Source organism: Triticum dicoccoides, chromosome 1B, assembly GCF_002162155.2.
Source record: "Triticum dicoccoides isolate Atlit2015 ecotype Zavitan chromosome 1B, WEW_v2.0, whole genome shotgun sequence".
Taxonomy (NCBI): domain Eukaryota; kingdom Viridiplantae; phylum Streptophyta; class Magnoliopsida; order Poales; family Poaceae; genus Triticum; species Triticum dicoccoides.
In genome coordinates, this window is record NC_041381.1 from 657558393 (window position 1) to 657579976 (window position 21584).

Below are 21584 nucleotides of genomic sequence, written 5' to 3' on the forward strand. Positions count from 1 at the left end.
TTCTGCTTAAAACATCAATTTAACTTGTTTGATCATGCATGAAAATAGTACAGATGGATAGATTGGATTTTTCTGATCATTTTTCATATATAATTTGTCCAATTTGGAGTTACAGAATAAAAGTTATGAATTTTTGAAGTTTAAATAATATTCTGGAATTTCCTGATTTAATTTAAATACAGAAATATGATTATTGCGCCAGCATGACGTCAGCATGACGTCAGTGGTCAACTGCGGCTGGCTGAGGTCAAACCTGACGTGTGGGGCCCACACGTCAGTGACAGGGGGGTTAAACAGAGTTAAATTAATCCTAATTACTAATTAGGGGCGCTGGGGCCCACTGGTCAGTGTCAGGGGGTTAACTAACAGTGGTTAGCGCTAATCCTAATTAGCTACAGGGCTGGGCCCACCTGTCAGGGACTCAGGGGGGGTCCTGCCGTGGTCAAAGTGGGTCAAACCCACCGGCGACGTGACGCCGGCGAGGCCCGAGACGGCGGCGCGATGCGGGATCGCGCTACAGGGCACGGGCGAGGCTGTGCTTGGGCTCGTTGGAGAGCCCTTGCTCCCGCGCGTCGAACGGTGGTGGTGGCCGGGCCTGAGGTGGCCGGAGTCGTCGACGGCGAGCTCGTGAGCGGCGGCCGGAGTTCGGGTGCGGTCGGAGTCGGCGTTGCAGGGTGTTTGGGGAGGCGTTGGTGCGTGCTGCATGCTCCTAGTGAGGCGTGGAGCACGATAGTGTGCTCGGTTGGGCGCTACGGTGACCGTGGCCATGACGGCGACATCGCCGGCGGCGTGGAGCTCTCGGCCAAGGTGGGGCTAAGGCCTAGAGGTCGAAAGAGACCCGGGAAGAAGGGGGAAACGACTCGGGGGCTCACCGCGGTTGCAGTGGGCGTCGAAGCGGGCTCGGGGACGCGCTGGAGACGGCGAATTCGTCGGCGACGGTGGTCGGAGCCCGAAGAGGGGAACGGCGACGTGGCGGCGATGCAGAGCTTCCGGAGACCCGTGGAGCGGTGGGGAGGAAGAGGAGGTCGAGGCGGAGCTCCTGAGCTAGTCGGGGGAGTGAGGGGTGGCCGGAGTCGGGTGCTATGGCGAACGGCGGCGACGGTGGTGTTCGGCCGTGTGAGAGAGAGAGCGAGGGAGAGGAGGGGAGAGCCGGGGGAGAGTGAGAGAGAGCAGGGGGGGAGGCGTGGCGTCGTCCAGGGCATCGAGGCGAGGAGGGGAGGGCAGGCAGGCAGGGAGAGAGGTGGCGTGGCGCGGTGGTGCGCGCGCGCGCCGGCCACACTCCCCTCCCTCTGTCGGGACGAAGACGACAGAGGAGGGAGGCGGGCTGGGCCGCCTGCTGGCTGGGCCGGCCAGCTGGCTGGGATGCACAGGGAGGAGCCCAGGTAAGTTTCTCCCTTTATTTATTTTTCTGTTTTCTAATTTCTGACATTTGTTTTGATTTAAATAATATATTAAATCATTTATTTAACTTATGCCAATTTTTGCAGGAGCTAGATATATTATTCCAGAGCTCCTTTATAATTGGCATAATATTTGGACATATATTTATATATATAGAAATATATTTCCAAAGCAAATATTTATGCATTAATTCCAAATGCCCAAAATAAATGTCCATGAGCCTCTAAAAATATTGGTTTGATTTTTATCTCTGTCCAATATTTTCAGAGATCAACATGAGCATTTTCTTGGACCCTTTTGGAGAAATTTTTATTTGGGTCATTTTCAAAATGATTCTGAGGGTTTCACAGATCCCCATTTCAAGTTTCTGATGAAAGAGTAAACATGATGCAACACTCTAATGCATGACTAGCTAGGGTGTGACATCGGCCCAATCCATGGACGTGGTGAGTACCCCCCCCCCTCGTCAAGGACACCGTCACATCTCACGTGATGATCGGGCATGATTTAGTTGATATTGATCACGTGATCACTTAGATGATTAGAGGAATGTCAATCTAAGTGGGAGTTCTTAATTAATATGATTAAGTGAAATTTAATAGTATTTTTGCTTGTCTATGTTGTTGTAGATCAATGGCTCGTGCTGCTGTTCCTTTGAATTTTAATGTGTTCCTAGAGAAAGCTAAGTTGAAAGATGATGGTAGCAACTACACGGACTGGGTCCGTAACTTGAGGATTATCTTCATTGCTGCACAAAAGAATTACGTCCTGGAAGGACCGCTAGGTGCAAGACCCGCCGCAGGAGCAACTCCGGACATTGTGAACGTCTCGCAGAGCAAAGCTGATGACTACTCGATAGTTCAGTGTGCCATGCTTTATGGCTTAGAATCGGGACTTCAACGATGTTTTGAACGTCATGGAGCATATGAGATGTTCCAGGAGTTGAAGTTAATATTTCAAGCAAATGCCCGAATTGAGAGATATGAAGTATCCAATAACTTCTACAGCTGCAAGATGGAGGAGAATAGTTCTGTCAGTGAACATATATTCAGAATGTCTGGGTACCACAACCACTTGACTCAATTGGGAGTTAATCTTCCTGATGATAGTGTCATTGACAAAGTTCTTCAATCACTGCCACCAAGCTACAAAAGCTTCGTGATGAACTATAATATGCAAGGGATGGATAAGACAATTCCCGAGCTCTTCGTGATGCTAAAGGCTACGGAGGTAGAAATCAAGAAGGAGCATCAAGTGTTGATGGTTAACAAGACCACTCGTTTCAAGAAAAAGGGTAAAGGGAAGAAGCGGAACTGCAAGAAGAAGAACAACAAGCAAGTTGCTGCTCAATTGAAGAAACCCAATGAAGGAAATATGCCCTAGAGGAAATAATAAAGTTATTGTTTTATTTCCTTATATCATATTAAATGTTTATTATTCATGCTAGAATTGTATTAACCGGAAACATAGTACATGTGTGAATAGATAGACAAACAGAGTGTCACTAGTATACCTCTACTTGACTAGCTCGTTGATCAAAGATGGTTAAGTTTCCTAGCCATTGACATGAGTTGTCATTTGATTAAAAGGATCACATCATTACAGAATGATGTGATTGACTTGACCCATTGTCGGTGTCAAAACTGGCGGATCTCGGGTAGCGGGTCCCGATTTGTGCGTCTAAGGCTAATGGTAACAGGAGGCAAGGTACACGATGTTTTACCCAGGTTCGGTCCCTCTCGATGGAGGTAAAATCCTACTTCTTGCTTGTTGATCTTCATGATATGAGTATTACAAGAGTTGATCTACCACGAGATCGTAGAGGCTAAACCCTAGAAGCTAGCCTATGATGATTATGATTGTTATGATCCTTCCTATACGGACCAAACCCTCCCATTTATATAGACACTGAAGGGGGCTAGGGTTTACACAGAGTGGGTTACAAAGAAGGAGATCTAACATCCGGATCGCCAAGCTTGTCTTCCACGCAAAGGAGAGTCCCATACGGACACGGGACGAAGTCTTGAGTCTTGTATCTTTACGGTCCACCAGTCCGGCCAAAGTATATAGTTCGGCTATCCGGATACCCCCTAATCCAGGACTCCCTCAGTAGCCCCTGAACCAGGCTTCAATGACGATGAGTCCGGCGCGTAGATTGTCTTCGGCATTGCAAGGCGGATTCCATCTCCGAATACTCCAAAGCAGATTAAGGATTGTGTCCAGCTCTGTGAGATAATTTCCGCACACCACCGTAGAGAGCATAACACCTCACAAATCTGATTTGCTGACAACAAAACTTTTTTTAACGGTGTGCCCTTACGCCGTGGCCTGGTCCAGCACGGACTGGTTTTTCTTAGCCTGCCTCGATACGCGTTGCGAGGCGGTTTCATTGGCATGCCTCGCCAAAACAGAGATCGTGTTCCTCTTATCGTGGGATCTTCCATTAATACGGGCACGTGCAACCACGGCGCATGTTGGTATGACTCCGTGTTTTTAGGTAAGTCCCAAGCGGTTACGCTGAGGACGCTTGATATTCACCCCCTTTATAGAGGGGTCGAGGCCTATCCCTCTTTTCTACCACTCTTGCGCCTTTTCGCATCTCGAGTTCTAACACCCGAAGCCCAAGCTCAAGCACTTCGGATCTTTAATCATGTCCGGATCCAACCTTCAAGGCCGGTGGATGGCCTCCTCGGTCATAGAGGAGGACATCGCGAAGCTTAGGGAGGTCAGATATCTGACCGCCGACATCAAGCACAGGCTTCCTGCTCCAGGGCAGGTCATCCCTGCTCCCGAGCACAACGAGAGCGTCGTATTTGTTTCTCACTTCCTCCGCGGGTTAGGCTTCACCCTTGATCCCTTTGTGAGAGGGTTCATGTTCTATTACGGGCTAGATTTTCATGATCTAGCTCCGGACGCCATCCTTCACATCTCGTCGTTCATCATTGTGTGCGAAGCCTTCCTCCACATCACCCCGCACTTCAGCTTATGGCTCAAGACCTTCAATGTGAAGCTGAAGATGATTGAGGGGCGACACGCGGAGTGCGGAGGTGCTTCTATAAGCAGGAACGCCGACGCCCCATGGCCAGAGGGCTTCTTCTCGGAGGTGTCAAATCTATGGCAGCGGAAGTGGTTTTATGTCACGGCTCCCAGAGGCACAAAGTGGGTGGCTGCCCCCGACCTCCGTTCGGGCCCTCTGCCTCGACTGGCGTCATGGGCCAATGTAGGACGGGATTGGGGGCCTGCTAATGATGTACCAACACTGCAGAGCCGCATCCGGGAGCTTCTTGGGAGGGACATTAGCCTTGTCAGCATAATTCAGGTAATGCTAGTCCGCCGGATGTTGCCGTGCGAATGCCGGCCTCTCCGGATGTGGGAGTTCAACCCGGAAGGTCCACGGACTATTCTGCACTTCTTCGGCATGACGCTTGAAGGGATGTGTAAGTTATTCTTCGGACCACACATAAAGTGTCCGGACACCATCGATGATGCAGGCTTGAGCTGCAACTGCCCATATACCCAAGTAAGTAACCCAGAAACCGAACACTTCGTTTATATTTATCATAACATTATTCTAAAAACCCTCCGTGGCCAGGAATGGCTCAGCAAGGTGGAGAGAATCAGGTGTTCGACGCCACTTCCCAAAGGCTTGCCTAGTCCCGCCATAGCTAAGATGCTTGGTCGTGTGCTAAGTCAAGTGCCCTCAGGGAAAGACGAAGGGAAGACCAGAGAAGCAGAACTTCATACATTTCACATCCAAACCGGGGGAATTGCTGCCTCCCCGAAGGAGGATAGTCGGGGAGGGGAATCTAAGGTCTGCTCCCCTCGCGGGAAGAAGAGAGCCGCCTCCGAAGACTTGGAGACAGAGGTGCCCAGACAAGGGAAGAAAACTTCACCAGGGGGCCCTGCCCCGAAGGGCGTCTTCACTGCGTCGTGCCCGCAAACGGGCCAGCCCTCAGCCGAGCTGTAAGTTAATCGTAAATACAAAGCTACTGCTTCCTCCTCCGAGAACAATAACTAGGATCCATTCTTTGCAGTCCGGCTAGCAGCTCTTCTCGATAGAGTTCGTCTTCAGGTGATCTCCTTCCGGAGATGATGGAGAGTGAAACCCCACCAACCTCTCCGCCTCATGGGACGGGCGACCCCGAGGTGGCGTCATGGAGGAGTCCAGATTTGCCGAGGCCAGAAGCTAGTACTTCGGCCGCCCTGAGTCCGGAGCGTTCAGCTCCCACGGGGGGGTGATAAGAAAGGTCCGGCACAGTTCGGCGACCGGACGGATACGGTGATGGGCCTTCTGGAGCAAGCTACTCTCTCGGAGGATCACCATTCATTAATGAGCACGGTGCTCGAGAAGCTTTCATCCTCCACAAGTGGGTTGAATGAAGCTTTTACGAGCCTGCTCAGAGGCTTTGAGGTATGTAACAAAATACGTAACTTGATTGTGGCGCACGCGCTAGGTGTGCTCCATATGGATAGTAGCCCCTTAGACTCTGGTTGCCATCCCAAGGCGACAAATGGAGGATCGCATCGTTGAGTAATGATCACACTGTGTTCATGCACATGTGGCCAAGGGTCCGGCAGCCGACCGGTCCGCTGAAGTCACCGAACTGAGCCGACAGATTAGAGTTATTGATGCCGATATCACACTCTTGAACGAGCTGCTTAATGAGTCACAAGGTATGTGCTCTGCTTTCCTTATTTGTTATAGGAAAAATTAAGAGGAGAATAATGTTAATGTGATATGCTTGGACTGTAGACGGAGCTGCTGCCGTGGAAGCCCTGAGGGTGGAACTTGCCTTGGCCAAGGAACAAGCCCGTACTAGCAATGCGGCTGCCCTAAACGCGACCGAAGAGTTGAGAGGCGAACAGGCTGCTCATCGCTGAAGCGAAGACAAAATAGCCGCGATGGCTGTGGAGCTGAAAAATTCCACCGACCGGTATGAGCTCCTTGAAAAAGAGAATAAGGCTAATTCGGCTGACCTGAAGAAGGCCCTTGATGCGGCCAAGGAGACGCGTTCCAAAATTAGGGATGCGCGGGAGGAGCTTCGACAGGCCGGAGAAATCGCAGTTGGAAACCCCTATTTATTGCGGATGAAGTTCTTAGATCCGAAGTACGCTCCTCTGGATCGATGCCGGAGCCCTGAAGACGCGTATGTGGATCTGGCGAAGAGTACGGCTGATGTGGCCAAGTTTTTCGAGGATCAAAAAGATAATGAAGTGGAAAAGTTGTTCTGGTCGCAATTCAGTGCTCTAGTGCGCCCGTTGCCAATGAGTGAGAGGATGGCTGCTGTGGCCGAGCTCCATAGGTTGTCCGGTCTTGCAATGAGGTCTGCAATAGACCATCTATGGCCGAAGGGGTCGAAGCCGGATAGTTATTTTGGTCTAGTGCAACAATTCCTTGGTGCCGTATCGCGGATCGATGCCATGAAAAGGTCGGCGTGCATAGAGGGTGCACGGATGGCTCTTGCTCATGTTAAAGCATATTGGACAGATATGGAGGCCACCATTATTGCAACCCAGAATCCGGCGAGAAGCCAGGATCTAGCTGAGCACTACTTGGAGCAGGTAACAGAAGGTGCTCATTTAATATAGGCTCGGTGCTCAAAGAATGCCACATTCGAGTGACAAAAGTTTCATTGTAAAAACAATTTTATTTTAATTATGGAGGCTATGTTTATAATTTTCTCCTGAAAGTGTTATTGTGCCTCCTGTGCGGTCGTTTGATGTATGTATGTAATCTGAAAGTTAGCAGTCGTTGGCTTCATCCCCCACGCACACGATGCGGGGGTGTTCACGAGAATATGCGTACTCACACTTGATCCAACGTCTTGGTCCATTAAGGAGGTGATGCAGGTCGAACTAGGCAACCGAACTATATAGCTTTAACACTTTCACTTAGCCATAGGAGTTTGACGGTGGGGCTACTATGTAGCCCCTGGTACCTTTGTGTGCATTCGAATACGGGCGCGTGTGTACATGCCCGGGAAATGGTCCTTCGTTAATGCGGAGGATTCCTAAAGATTCCTGATGAGTCCTCGAGTGGTTGACCAGTTGATGTCTACTACACAACCTTCTTCTTGTAGACATTGTTGGGCCTGCAAGTGCATAGGTTTGTAGGACAGTAGCAAATTTCCCTCAAGTGGATGACCTAAGGTTTATCAATCCGTGGGAGGCGTAGGATGAAGATGGTCTCTCTCAAACAACCCTGCAACCAAATAACAAAGAGTCTCTTGTGTCCCCAACACACCCAATACAATGGTAAATTGTATAGGTGCACTAGTTCAGCGAAGAGATGGTGATACAAGTGCAATATGGATAGTAGATAAAGGTTTTTGTAATCTGAAAATATAAAAACAGCAAGGTAACTAATGATAAAAGTGAGCGTAAAGGGTATTGCAATGATAGGAAACAAGGCATAGGGTTCATACTTTCACTAGTGCAAGTTCTCTCAACAATAATAACATAGATAGATCATATAACAATCCCTCAACATGCAACAAAGAGTCACTCCAAAGCCACTAATAGTGGAGAACAAACGAAGAGATTATGGTAGGGTACGAAACCACCTCAAAGTTATCATTTCCGTTCAATCTATTCAAGAGTTTGTACTAGAATAACACCTTAAGACACAAATCAACCAAAACCCTAATGTCACCTAGATACTCCATTGTCACCTCAAGTATCCGTGGGCATGATTATACGATATGCGTCACACAAACTCAAATTCATCCAACCAACACAAAGTACTTCAAAGAGTGCCCCAATGTTTCTACCGGAGAGTCAAGAAAACGTGTGCCAACCCTTATGCATAGGTTCATGGGCGGAACCCGCAAGTTGGTTACCAAAACATACATCAAGTGGCACGTAATATCCCATAGTCACCACAGATAAAAACGGCAAGACATACATCAAGTGTTCTCATCATAAAGACTCAATCCAATAAGATAACTTCAAGAGGGAAACTCAATTCATCACAAGAGAGTAGAGGGGGAGAAACATCATAAGATCCAACTATAATAGCAAAGCTCGCGATACATCAAGATAGTGCCATTGAGAGAACACGAGAGAGAGAGAGAGAGAGAGAGAGAGAGAGAGAGAGAGAGATCAAACACATAGCTACAGGTACATACCCTCAGCCCCGAGGGTGAACTACTCCCTCCTCGTCATGGATAGCGTCGGGATGATGAAGATGGCCATCGGTGATGGATTGCCCCTCCGGTAGGGCGCCGGAACGGGCTCCCGAGAGGTTTTTGGTGGCTACAGAGGCTTGCAGCGGCGGAACTCATAGGCGAAAGAAGTTGGTCGGGAGGTGCTCGAGGGGCCCACGAGACAGGGGGGCGAGCCCAGTAGGGGGGGGGGCTATCTCCTGGCCTCCTCGAGTATCTTCTGACGTGAACTCCAAGTCTCCAGGATGATATTCTTCCAAAAAATCACGCTGCCGAAGGTTTCATTCTGTTTGGACTCCGTTTGATATTCCTTTTCTTCGAAATACTGAAACAGGCAATAAAACAGCAATATGGGTTGGGCCTCCAGTTAATAGGTTAGTCCCAAAAATGATACAAAAGTGTATAATAAAGCCCGTAATCATTCAAAACAGATAATAAAATAGCATGAATGCTTCATAAATTATAGATACGTTGGAGACGTATTAGCATCCCCAAGCTTAATTCCTACTCGTCTTCGAGTAGGTAAATGATAAAAGAAAGAATTTATGAAGTGTGAATGCTAGAAGGTGCACAAGTTTGATCAATGATAATTTCAATCACCTTTTCTAGCATGATAATATGTCATAACAGTAGTTCATCTCATAAAACTTCTCACGATAAAGTAACAAGCAATTCACATGTTAAAGCATAGAGCATAAATTTTCTTGAAAACTAGCAAACTTCATTCTTAGTCATCAAAAAATTGCAATTCATCCTATTTTCAGGAATAGCAAACTCCACATACTCAACTATCATATAGTCTTCTACAATTGCTAACACTCACGCAATACTAATGGTTATGGAGTTTCAATCGGACACTGAGAAAGATAGGGGCTTATAGTGTTGCCTCCCAACGTATTAACCTTTGTGTGATGTCAACAATAATAGTTCATGCTAACTTACATCCAATTGGATATATATATCAGGATCTTTCCAACACGAGGTGCTTGCCAAAGGATAAAATGAAAAAGGGAAAGGTGAAGATCACCTTGACTCTTGCATAATGTAAAAGACATAAAGTAAAAGATAGGCCCTTCGTAGAGGGAAGCAGAGGTTGTCATTGGCTATTAGGGTTGGATGCACAAAATCTTAATGAGAATGAACGTCACTTTATATTTCCACTTGTATATGGACCTTTATTATGCAGTCCATCGCTTTCATTACTTCCATAACAAGATCGTATAAAGCTATTTTCTTCACATCAAAAGATTATACATATTTAGAGAGCAATTTTTATTGCTTGCACCGATGACAACTTACTTGAAGGATCTTACTCAATCCATAGGTAGGTATGGTGGACTCTCATGCCAAAACTGGGTTTAAGGATATTTGAAAGCACAAGTAGTATATCTATTTGGTGCAAGGAATTTTGGCTAGCATGAGGGGGAAAGGCAAGCTCAACATGTTTGAATGATCCATGACAATATACTTTAACTGAGATGTCAGAAAACATAACCCATTACGTTGTCTTCCTTGTCCAACATCAATTCTTTAGCATGTCATACTTAATGAGTGCTCCCAATTATAAAAGATGTCTAGGATAGTATATTTATATGTGAAATCTCTCTTCCTTCAATATTCTTTCATGAATTGTTCAAATGACCAATACAATGCTTGCTAACCTTCAATAAATTTACAACCTCTACTTCTTAGACGTGAAGTCATTACTCCCCATGGGATAAGCAAATGAGACATATATAATTTAAGATTTATGACAATCAACTCATTCAACAATTTACTCATAGGATATAAGTGAAGCACACGAGTAAATGATAAACTACTCCAAAAAGATATAAGTGAAGATCAATGAGTAGCTAAATAATTATGTAACTATGCGAAGACTCTCTCTCATTAAAGAATTTCAGATCTTGGTATTGTATTCAAACAGCAAGCAAAACAAAATAAAATGACATTGCAAGGATAGCACAACTCATGTGAACAAGCAAAAACTTAGGCTCAACCGAAACTAACTGATAGTTGTTGAAGAAGAAAGGTGGGATGCCTACCGGGGCATCCCCAAGCTTAGATGCTTGAGATTTCTTGAAATATTATCTTTGGGTGCCCTGGGCATCCCCAAGCTTGAACTTTTGTGTCTCCTTAATTCCTCTCATATCATGATTTCTCTTTTTATCAAAAGCTTCATCCACACCAAACTCAACAAGAACTCGTGAGATAGGTTAGTATAAACCAATGCAAAACCTTATCATTTTATACTGTAACAAATCACTAAAATTATTATTCCACATTGCATACTAAATTCCTCTGCATATTTAATACTCCTATCCTCAAATAGAATCATTAAACAAGCAAACATATGCAAACAATGCAAACATAACAGCAATCTGCCAAAACAGTACAGTCTGTAAAGAATGCAAGATTCATCATACTTCCCCAACTCCAAAAATTATGAAATAAAATTCCCACTGTAGTAAATTTATCAGAGCCTTACATGCAAAAACATATATCATTCTCTTACTTTTCTAGGGAATTTTTGCAACAGCGGTAAACTTTCTGTTTTCAAACAGCAACATGTATACTAGCAAAATAAGCATGGAAAAGGCTATCCTTGACCTATTTATTGAAACTAAAGATGCAAAACATTAATCTAAATAACATCAAGCAAATACTAACAAAAGAAAATGACGCTCCAAGCAAAACACATATCATGTGGTGAATAAAAATATAGCTCCAAGTAAAGTTACCGATGAACGAAGACGAAAGAGGGGATGCCTTCTGGGGCATCCCCAAGCTTAGGCTCTTGGTTTTCCTTGAATATTACCTTGGGGTGCCTTGGGCATCCCCAAGCTTAGGCTCTTGCCACTCCTTATTCCGAGTACATCTAATCTTTACCCAAAACTTGAAAAATCCACAACACAAAACTCAACAGAAAACTCGTAAGCTCCGTTAGTATAAGAAAATAAAACCACCACTTAGGTACTGTAATGGACTCATTCTAAATTCATATTGGTGTAATATCTACTGTATTCCAACTTCTCTATGGTTCATACCGTCTGATACTACTCATAGATTCATCAAAATAAGCAAACAACACATAGAAAACAGAATCTGTCAAAAACAGAACAGTCTGTAGTAATCTGTATCAAACGTATACTTATGGAACTCCAAATATTCTACAAAATTAGGAAGTCCTAAGAAATTTGTGTAAAAATCCATAGCAAAAATAATCAGATCATAATCATGTTTCTGTGAATTCAAAAAACTAATTTACTTGGTGCAAAAGTTTCTGATGTTCAGCAGGATCAACACAACTATCACCAAAAGCCATCCTAAAGGTCTTACTTGGCACTTTATTGAAACAAAAGCTATAAAACATGATTACTACAGTAGCATAATCATGTGGACACACAAAAACAGTAAAGGTAAATATTGGGTTGTCTCCCAACAAGCGCTTTTCTTTAATGCCTTTCTAGCTAGGCATGATGATGACAATGATGCTTACGTAAAAGATAAGAATTGAAAAATAACGGGAGCATCATGAAGCATATGACTAGCACATTTAAGTCTAACCCACTTCCTATGCATAGGGATTTTGTGAGGAAACAGCTTATGGGAACAATAATCAACTAGCATAGGAAGGTAAAATAAGCATAGCTTCACGATTTTCAACACATAGAGAGGAAACTTGATATTATTGCAATTCCTACAAGCATAAATTCCTCCCTCATAATAGTTTTCAGTAGCATCATGAATGAATTCAACAATATAACTAGAACCTAAAGCATTCTTTCCCTGATAGCATAGAAAATTTACTACTATCCACATAAGCAAAATTCTTCTCATTCGGAATAGTGGAAGTATCATAAAAGACTTGAACCCTAAAAATTGTTTCCACATTAAAAGAGTAATCTTTAGAAAAAGGGTAATCATAATCATGACAAGTTTTATAAATATAATCATCACTACATTTTATAGCATAAGTTTCATCACAATAATCATCATAAGTAGCAACTTCGTTCTCATCATAATCGATTGAAACCTCTCCCAAGATAGTGGAATCACTAAATAAAGTTGACACTCTTCCAAATCCACTTTCGTATTCATCACAATAAAATTCAACATCCTCCAAAATAGTGGGATCACTACTTCCTAAAGTTGACACTCTTCCAAACCCACTTTCATCAATATAATCATCATAGGTAAGAGGCATGCTATCATCATAACAACTTTGCATATCAAAACTTGGGATGCTAAAAATATCATCTTCATTAAACATAGCATCCCCAAGCTTGGGACAAACATAAATTTCAGCAAATATATTCTCAAATATTTCATCCTCATCAAACATAGCTTCCCCAAGCTTGGGCCCTTTCATATCATAAGCATAATCACTCTCATCATTAAAAATTTGGATAGCACCAATAGTATAGCAATTATCATCATCACAATGAGTAGTAGGAGCAACATCATTTGGGAGGGATACATTTCTACCTTTGTTGCTACTTCTTTTCTTTTTCTTCTTCACATTATGTGTGGTTTCAACCTTCCTCTTTGAGCTCCTTATTGATGAGATTGGTTGAATAGAAAGCTCCTCCTCGTTACCTGATTCATCATAAGAAATAATAGGAGGGGATTGGGAAGTCTCTTCCCTTTCATTAATATTCTCTTCATCTTCTATTTGCTTTCTTTTCTTTATGTAATTGGCAATATAAGGATTTTCAATGCAATTCACCACACAATACATATAAATCTTCTCTAGATCAATATCAAGAAATCTATCAAGATTAAATTTTAGAATACCCTCAGTTATATGTTTCATTTCTTCATACCCCAAAAGAAGACTAAGCTCTTTATGATGCCCAAGGGTAATCAAGCTATCACAATTTTTGGACACGATTCGATCATGAAATAGTTTGCATTGGAGATTTAAATGACCACGTTCATTGCAAAGTTCACAAGGAGCGCGAAAAATATTGAATCTTTCAGCACAATCATCAAGTCTTTCTTGCAAACCTTTAGTTTTTAAATACTTATGCCTCTTGCAATATCTATTTTCTCTATTTGGTGTGTCCATGCAAACCCATTCTACTCCACAAAAATCAACATGCTTATAAGATACATTTTCATCATAACTAGTGCAATCATCATTAGTACTATGGATATTCAAAGAGTTCATACTAACAACATTGCAATCATGCTCATCATTCAAAGATTTTGTACCAAGCATTTTAATGCATTCTTCTTCTAGCACTTGAGCACAATTTTCCTTTCCATCATACTCACGAAAGATAGTAAAAAGATGAAGCGTATGAGACAAACTTAACTCCATTTTTTTGTAATTTTCTTTTATAAACTAAACTAGTGATAAAACAAGAAACAAAAAGATTCGATTGCAAGATCTAAAGATATACCTTCAAGCACTCACCTCCCCCGGCAACGGTGCCAGAAAAGAGCTTGATGTCTACTACACAACCTTCTTCTTGTAGACGTTGTTGCGCCTGCAAGTGCACAGGTTTGTAGGACAGTGGCAAATTTCCCTCAAGTGGATGACCTAAGGTTTATCAATCTGTGGGAGGCGTAGGATGAAGATGGTCTCTCTCAAACAACCCTGCAATCAAATAACAAAGAGTATCTTGTGTCCCCAACACACCCAATACAATGATAAATTGTATAGGTGCACTAGTTCGGCGAAGATATGGTGATAGAAGTGCAATATGGATAGTAGATAAAGGTTTTTGTAATCTAAAAATATAAAAACAGCAAGGTAACTAATGATAAAAGTGAGCGTAAACGGTATTGCAATGATAGGAAACAAGGCATAGGGTTCATACTTTCACTAGTGCAAGTTCTCTCAACAATAATAACATAGATAGATCATATAACAATCCCTCAACATGCAACAAAGAGTCACTCCAAAGCCACTAATAGCGGAGAACAAACGAAGAGATTATGGTAGGGTACGAAACCACCTCAAAGTTATCCTTTCCGTTCAATCTATTCAAGAGTTCGTACTAGAATAACACCTTAAGACACAAATCAACCAAAACCCTAATGTCACCTAGATACTCCATTGTCACCTCAAGTATCCGTGGGCATGATTATACGATATGCGTCACACAATCTCAAATTCATCCAACCAACACAAAGTACATCAAAGAGTGCCCCAAAGTTTCTACCGGAGAGTCAAGAAAACGTGTGCCAACCCCTATGCATAGGTTCATGGGCGGAACCCGCAAGTTTGTCAACAAAACATACATCAAGTGGCACGTGATATCCCATTGTCACCACAGATAAACACGGCAAGACATACATCAAGTGTTCTCATCATAAAGACTCAATCCAATAAGATAACTTCAAGAGGGAAACTCAATTCATCACAAGAGAGTAGAGGGGGAGAAACATCATAAGATCCAACTATAATAGCAAAGCTCGCGATACATCAAGATCGTGCCATAAAGAGAACACGAGAGAGAGAGAGAGATAGAATGATCAAACACATAGCTACTGGTACATACCCTCAGCCCCGAGGGTGAACTACTCCCTCCTCATCATCGCCGAGATGATGAAGATGGCCACCGGTGATGGATTCCCCCTCCGGCAGGGTGCCGGAACGGGCTCCCGAGAGATTTTTGGTGGCTATAGAGGCTTGCAGCGGTGGAACTCTCGATCTATCTTCTTCGTGGATGTTTTTATGGTACGTGGGACTATATAGGCGAAAGAAGTCGGTCGGGAGGTGCTCGAGGGGCCCAAGAGACAGGGGGGCGTGCCCCCTATCTCCTGGCCTCCTCGAGGATCTTATAACGTGAACTCCAAGTCTCCAGGATGATATTCTTCCAAAAAATCACGCTGCCGAAGGTTTCATTCCGTTTGGACTCCGTTTGATATTACTTTTCTTCGAAATACTGAAACAGGCAATAAAACAAAAAATTTGGGTTGGGCCTCTGGTTAATAGGTTAGTCCCAAAAATGATATAAAAGTGTATAATAAAGCCCCAATCATTCAAAACAGATAATAAAATAGCATGAATGCTTCATAAATTATAGATACGTTGGAGACGTATCACCAGTCTCTCGCTGTATCATGACAGTCAGTTTTCGGCTTTCTCTACTGAGGTGCAATCACAGTAGTTCTCCTTTGGCCGCCTTAGCCAATAAGAACGGAACGTAAGGCAGCAAAGCCAGGAGCCGGGCAATCCCAATGTTTGACCAAAGACATGATTCGGAGCTGATGCATATAATGCCAAACTCGCGATGTTGAACACTCCCGAAGGTATTCGGACTTTAGAACATATACTGGGCTGAAGAACGCCCTTTATTATGAACCCTATATTTCCAGGTACGTGCATTAGTCTGTCATGGCGAAATGCCAATAACGGCAGTATCCCCTATGGGCGTAGTACCCATGGGATGTGTAAGCAACAATACAGAATAAAAAAGGTTTACATAGTGGCTTAATCTAAAGAGAAACCTTTGAGAGGGGCCCTACTGCACGTATGCGCCTTTGTCTCTGTTGTGCCGTGTCCTGGGAGGGTATCGCATGAATGGTGTCTGTAAAGAGGAAAACTCATGTAGAAGAGTATGATGTAAGCGTGCGAAGAATTTACTATTATCAATGGATAGTAGAAGTGTAAGACATTGGCATGTTAATGAGGTCAAGCCAAAGGGTGGGCTTTACTGAATATTTGAAGCCCCTGGTGTCCTCTATGGGATTACATGTATAGCACCCAGCTCAGGTTTATCTGGGCTGCCGAACTCATCTAATCGTGTCCGTGGTCTTGACGACCGATCATGCGTTCTGATATTAGAGGCCGCTTAGTGTCCAGCTACTGGAGTCGCAACGTACCCTTCCGTGCATAAGGAATGCTCTGTATTTCCGTTAACTGTGATGACGCCACGTGGACCGGGTATCTTGAGTTTAAGGTAGGCATAGTGCGGTACTGCGTTGAAGCAGGCGAAGGCCGTTCTCCCGAGCAATGCATGATAACCACTTTGGAGGGGGGCGATGGTGAAGAGTAGTTCTTCGTTACTGAAGTTGTCTGGGAAACCGAATGTCACCTCTAGTACGAGGGAGCCCCTGCAGCGGGCTTCAACGCCTGGTATCACCCCTTCAAAGGTGGTGTTACTTTGGTTGATTCTGGATGGGTCTATCCCCATCCTGCGGACAGTGTCCTGGTAGAGACTACTACAGCAGTCCATGAGGACGCGAGTGAGATGGTATCCGTCGATTATTTGGTCGAGCACCAAGGCAGCTGATCCTCCGTGTCGCATACTAGTTGGGTAGTCCCTGTGATCGAAGGTGATCGGGCGGGCCGACCAGTGATTAAGTTTGGGGGCGACGGGCTCTATAGCGTATGCGTCTCTGAGTGCACTTTGCGCCTTCTCTTGGGTGTGTGAGCCGCATGGATCATGTTTACTGTTTTTACTTCTGGTGGGAATTTTTTTTGTCCCCCAATGTTCGGCTGGCGAGGCTCATCCTCGTCTTCACGTGGTGTTTACCTTCCCTTGTGTTCGGCATTTAATTTGTCATCCTGCTTAAAGACCCAGCATTCTCTGTGAGTGTGATTCGCAGATTTTTCGGGGGTGCCGTGAATTTGGCACAGTCTGTCCAGGACATTGTTCAGGCCTGACGGTCCCTCTTTGCTGCCTTTAAATGGCTTCTTTTGTTGACCGGGTCGAGAGCCCCTGAATCCGGCATTGACTGTTGTGTTATCCGGACTTTCTTCCTTGTTTCAACGTTTGTTTTTATTGCACCGTGGCTTCCCGTTGCCATCCCTGATTTCGGATGTACTTGGGTCGCTGGTGCCTCTACGAGCCAACCAGCTGTCTTCACCCGCGCAAAAGCGGGTCATAAGGCTTGTTAAGGCTGCCATTGTCCTCGGCTTTTCTTGGCCGAGGTGTCTAGCGAGCCACTCATCCCGGATACTGTGCTTGAAGGCCGCTAAGGCTTCTGCATCCAGACAATCGACAATTTGATTCTTCTTAGTGAGGAATCTGTTCCAAAGCTTGCAGGCGGACTCTCTGGGCTATTGAATTATGTGGCTTAAATCGTCCGCATCCGGAGGTCGGACATAGGTCCCTTGAAAATTGGCCCTGAAAGCATCCTCGAGTTCCTCCCAACTTCCGATTGAATTTTTGGGGAGGCTTTTCAACCAGTGCCGAGCTGGTCCCTTCAACTTGAGGGGAAGGTATTTGATGGCGTGGAGGTCGTCCCCACGAGCCATGTGGATATGCAGGATAAAATCCTCAATCCAGACCCTGGGGTCTGTCGTTCCGTCATATGCCTCTATGTTCATAGGTTTGAAACCCTGTGGAAATTCGTGGTCCAGTACCTCTTTGGTGAAGCATAGAGGGTGAGCAGCCCCTCTGTATCTGGACGTGTTGTGGCATGCCGTCGACTATTGTTGTGTCTGGTGCTGATTCCAAACTGGTACCCAATCAGTCTGATCGTTTTGGTGACCATAATCCCGCACCGGAACGTGTCCTCAAGATCCATAGATGGACCTGGTCGCGCCGGCCTTTTTATCCAGGAGCTCACGTAAATCGTGTGCGGCGTCAGTAGCTGCTCTATTGCGATTATGAAGTGGTTGGTATGGCCTACTGCTACGTCTTGAGCTTGCGTTGGTTTTCCTCAAAGAGGAGAGGGTGATGCAGCAATAGTAGCGTAAGTATTTCCCTCAGTTTTTGAGAACCAAGGTATCAATCCAGTAGGAGGCTCCTCAAAAGTCACACGCACCTACACAAACAAACAAAGAACTCACAACCAACACAATAAAGGGGTTGTCAATCCCTTCACGGCCACTTGGGAAAGTGAGATCTAATAAAAATAGTATGATAAGATAAATATATTTTTGGTATTTTATAATATAGATGCGAAAGGTAAAGATGCAAATAAAAGTAAATTGGAAGCAAATAGGATAAGAGATAGACCCGGGGGCCATAGGTTTCACTAGTGGCTTCTCTCAAGAGCATAAGTATTACGGTGGGTGAACAAATTACTGTCGAGCAATTGATAGAAAAGCGAATAATTATGAGATTATCTAGGCATGATCATGTATATAGGCATCACGTCTGTAACAAGTAGACCGACTCCTGCCTGCATCTACTACTATTACTCCACACATCGACCGACTCATGCCTGCATCTAGAGTATTAAGTTAATAAGAACAGAGTAACGCATTAAGCAAGATGACATGATGTAGAGGGATAAACTCAAGCAATATGATATAAACTCCATCTTGTTATCCTCGATGGCAACAATACAATACGTGCCTTGCAACCCTTTCTTTCACTGGGTAAGGACACCGCAAGATTGAACCCAAAGCTAAGCACTTCTCCCATGGCAAGAAAGATCAATCTAGTAGGCCAAACCAAACTGATAATTCGAAGAGACTTGGAAAGATAACTCAATCATACATAAAAGAATTCAGAGAAGATTCAAATATTATTCATAGATAAACTTGATCATAAACCCACAATTCATCGGATCTCGACAAACACACCGCAAAAAGAGTTTACATCGAATAGATCTCCACAAGAGAGGGGGAGAACATTGTATTGAGATCCAAAAAGAGAGAAGAAGCCATCTAGCTAATAACTATGGACCCGTAGGTTTGTGGTAAACTACTGACAACTCATCGGAGGGGCAAGGATGTTGATGTAGAAGCCCTCCGTGGTCGATTCCCCCTCCGGCAGAACGCCGGCGAAGGCTCCAAGATGGGATCTCGCGGATACAGGAGGTTACGGTGGTGGAAATTGTGTTTCGTCTGCTCCCTGGATGTTTTCGGGTACGTAGACTGATATAGGAGGAAGAAGTACGTCGGTGGACGCCCGAGGGGCCCAGGAGACAGGGGCGCGCCCTATAGGGGGGGCGTGCCCTCCTATCTCGTGGGAGCCTCGGCTGCTTCTTGACTTGCACTCCAAGTCCTCTGGATCACGTTCGTTCCAAAAATCACGCTCCTGAAGGTTTCATTCCGTTTGATATTCCTTTTCTTCGAAATACTGAAATAGGCAAAAAAACAGCAATACGGGCTGGGCCTCCGGTTAGTAGGTTAGTCCCAAAAATGATATAAATGTGAAAAATAAAGCCCATAAACATCCAAAAGGGGTAATATAATAGCATGGAACAATCAAAAATTATATATACATTGGAGACGTATCAAGCATCCCCAATCTTAATTCCTGCTCGTCCTCGAGTAGGTAAATGATAAAAAAGAAATTTTTGATGTGGAATGCTACCTAGCATAATTCTCAATGTAATTTTCTTTATTGTGGCATGAATGTTCATATACAAATGATTCAAAATAAAAGCTTATAAAACATAAAAATAATAATGCTTCAAAGCATACTAACAAATAATCATGTCCTATGAAAATAACATAGCCAAAGAAATCTTATCCCTACAAGATCATATAGTTAGGCCATGCTTCATTTTCATTACACAAAATACTCCCATCATGCACAACCCCGATGACGAGCCGAGAAATTGTTTCATACTTTTTAACGCGCTTCAGCTTTTTCAACTCTTACGTAATACATGAGCACAAGACATGGACATAGCACTATGGTGGTATATGGTGGTGGTTGTGAGGAAAAGAAGGGAGAAAATAGTCTCACATCAACTAGGCGTATCAATGGGCTTATGGAGATGCCCATTAATAGATATCAATGTGAGTGAGTAGGGATTGCCATGCAACGGATGCACTAGAGCTATAAATATGTGAAAGCTCAACAAAAGAAACTAAGTGGGTGTGCATCCAACTTGCTTGCTCATGAAGACCTAGGGCATTTTGAGGAAGCCCATCATTGGAATATACAAGCCAAGTTCTATAATGAAAAATTCCCACTTAGTATATGAAAGTGACAACATAGGAGACTCTCTGTCATGAAGATCATGGTGCTATTTTAAAGCACAAGTGTGGAAAAAGAGATAGTAGCATTGTCCCTTCTCTCTTTTTCTCTCATTTTATTTTTTTCCTTTTTCTTTTATTTTTCTTTTCTTTTTTTCTTTGGCCTTTTCTTTTTTTCTTTTTGTAAAGTCTGAAGTCTCATCCCGACTTATGGGGGAATCATAGTCTTTATCATCCTTTCCTCACTAGGACAATGCTCTAATAATGAAGATCATCACACTTTTATTGATTTACATCTCAAGAATTACAACTCAAAGCTAGAACAAGATATGAGTCTATATGAATGCCTCCGGCGGTGTACCGGGATATGCAATGAATCAAGAGCAACATGTATGAAAATTATGAAGGTGGCCTTGCCACAAATACAATGTCAACTACATGATTATGCAAAGAGCAATATGACAATGATGGAACGTGTCATAATAACCAGAAAGGTGGAAAGTTGCACGGCAATGTATCTCGAAATGGCTATGGAAATGCCATAATAGGTAGGTATGGTGGCTCTTTTGCGGAAGGTAAATAAAGGGTTCATGATACCGGCGAAGGTTGCGTGGTAATAATAAATGCTAGCAAAGTGGAAGGATGAGTGTGCGTATATCCATGGAATCACATTAGTCAAAAAGAACTCATATACTTATTGTAGAAGTCTACTTAGCCCTCGAAGCAAAGTACTACTACGCATGCCCAAAGAGGGATAGATTGGTAAGAAAAGACCATCGCTCGTCCCCGACTGCCACTCATAAGGAAGATAATCAAAAGAGCACCTCATGCAACAAATTTGTCACAAAACTTTAACCATACATGCATGCTACTGGACTTGCCAACTTCAACAAAAGTATTTCTCAATTTCATAATTACCCACTAGCATGACCCTAGCATTACTACCTTTATATCTCAAAACAATTATCAAGCATCAAATTGATCATAGCATCCAATTCTCTTCCTATGATAGTTTTTATTATACCCAACTTCGATGCTCATCATTCTAGGACCAACTTTAAAACCATAGCAAATACCATGCTGTTCTAAAAGACTCTCAAAAGATATAAGTGAATCATGAGAGACTAGTAATTTCTTCAAAATAAAGACACCACCGTGCTCTAAAAAATATAAGTGAA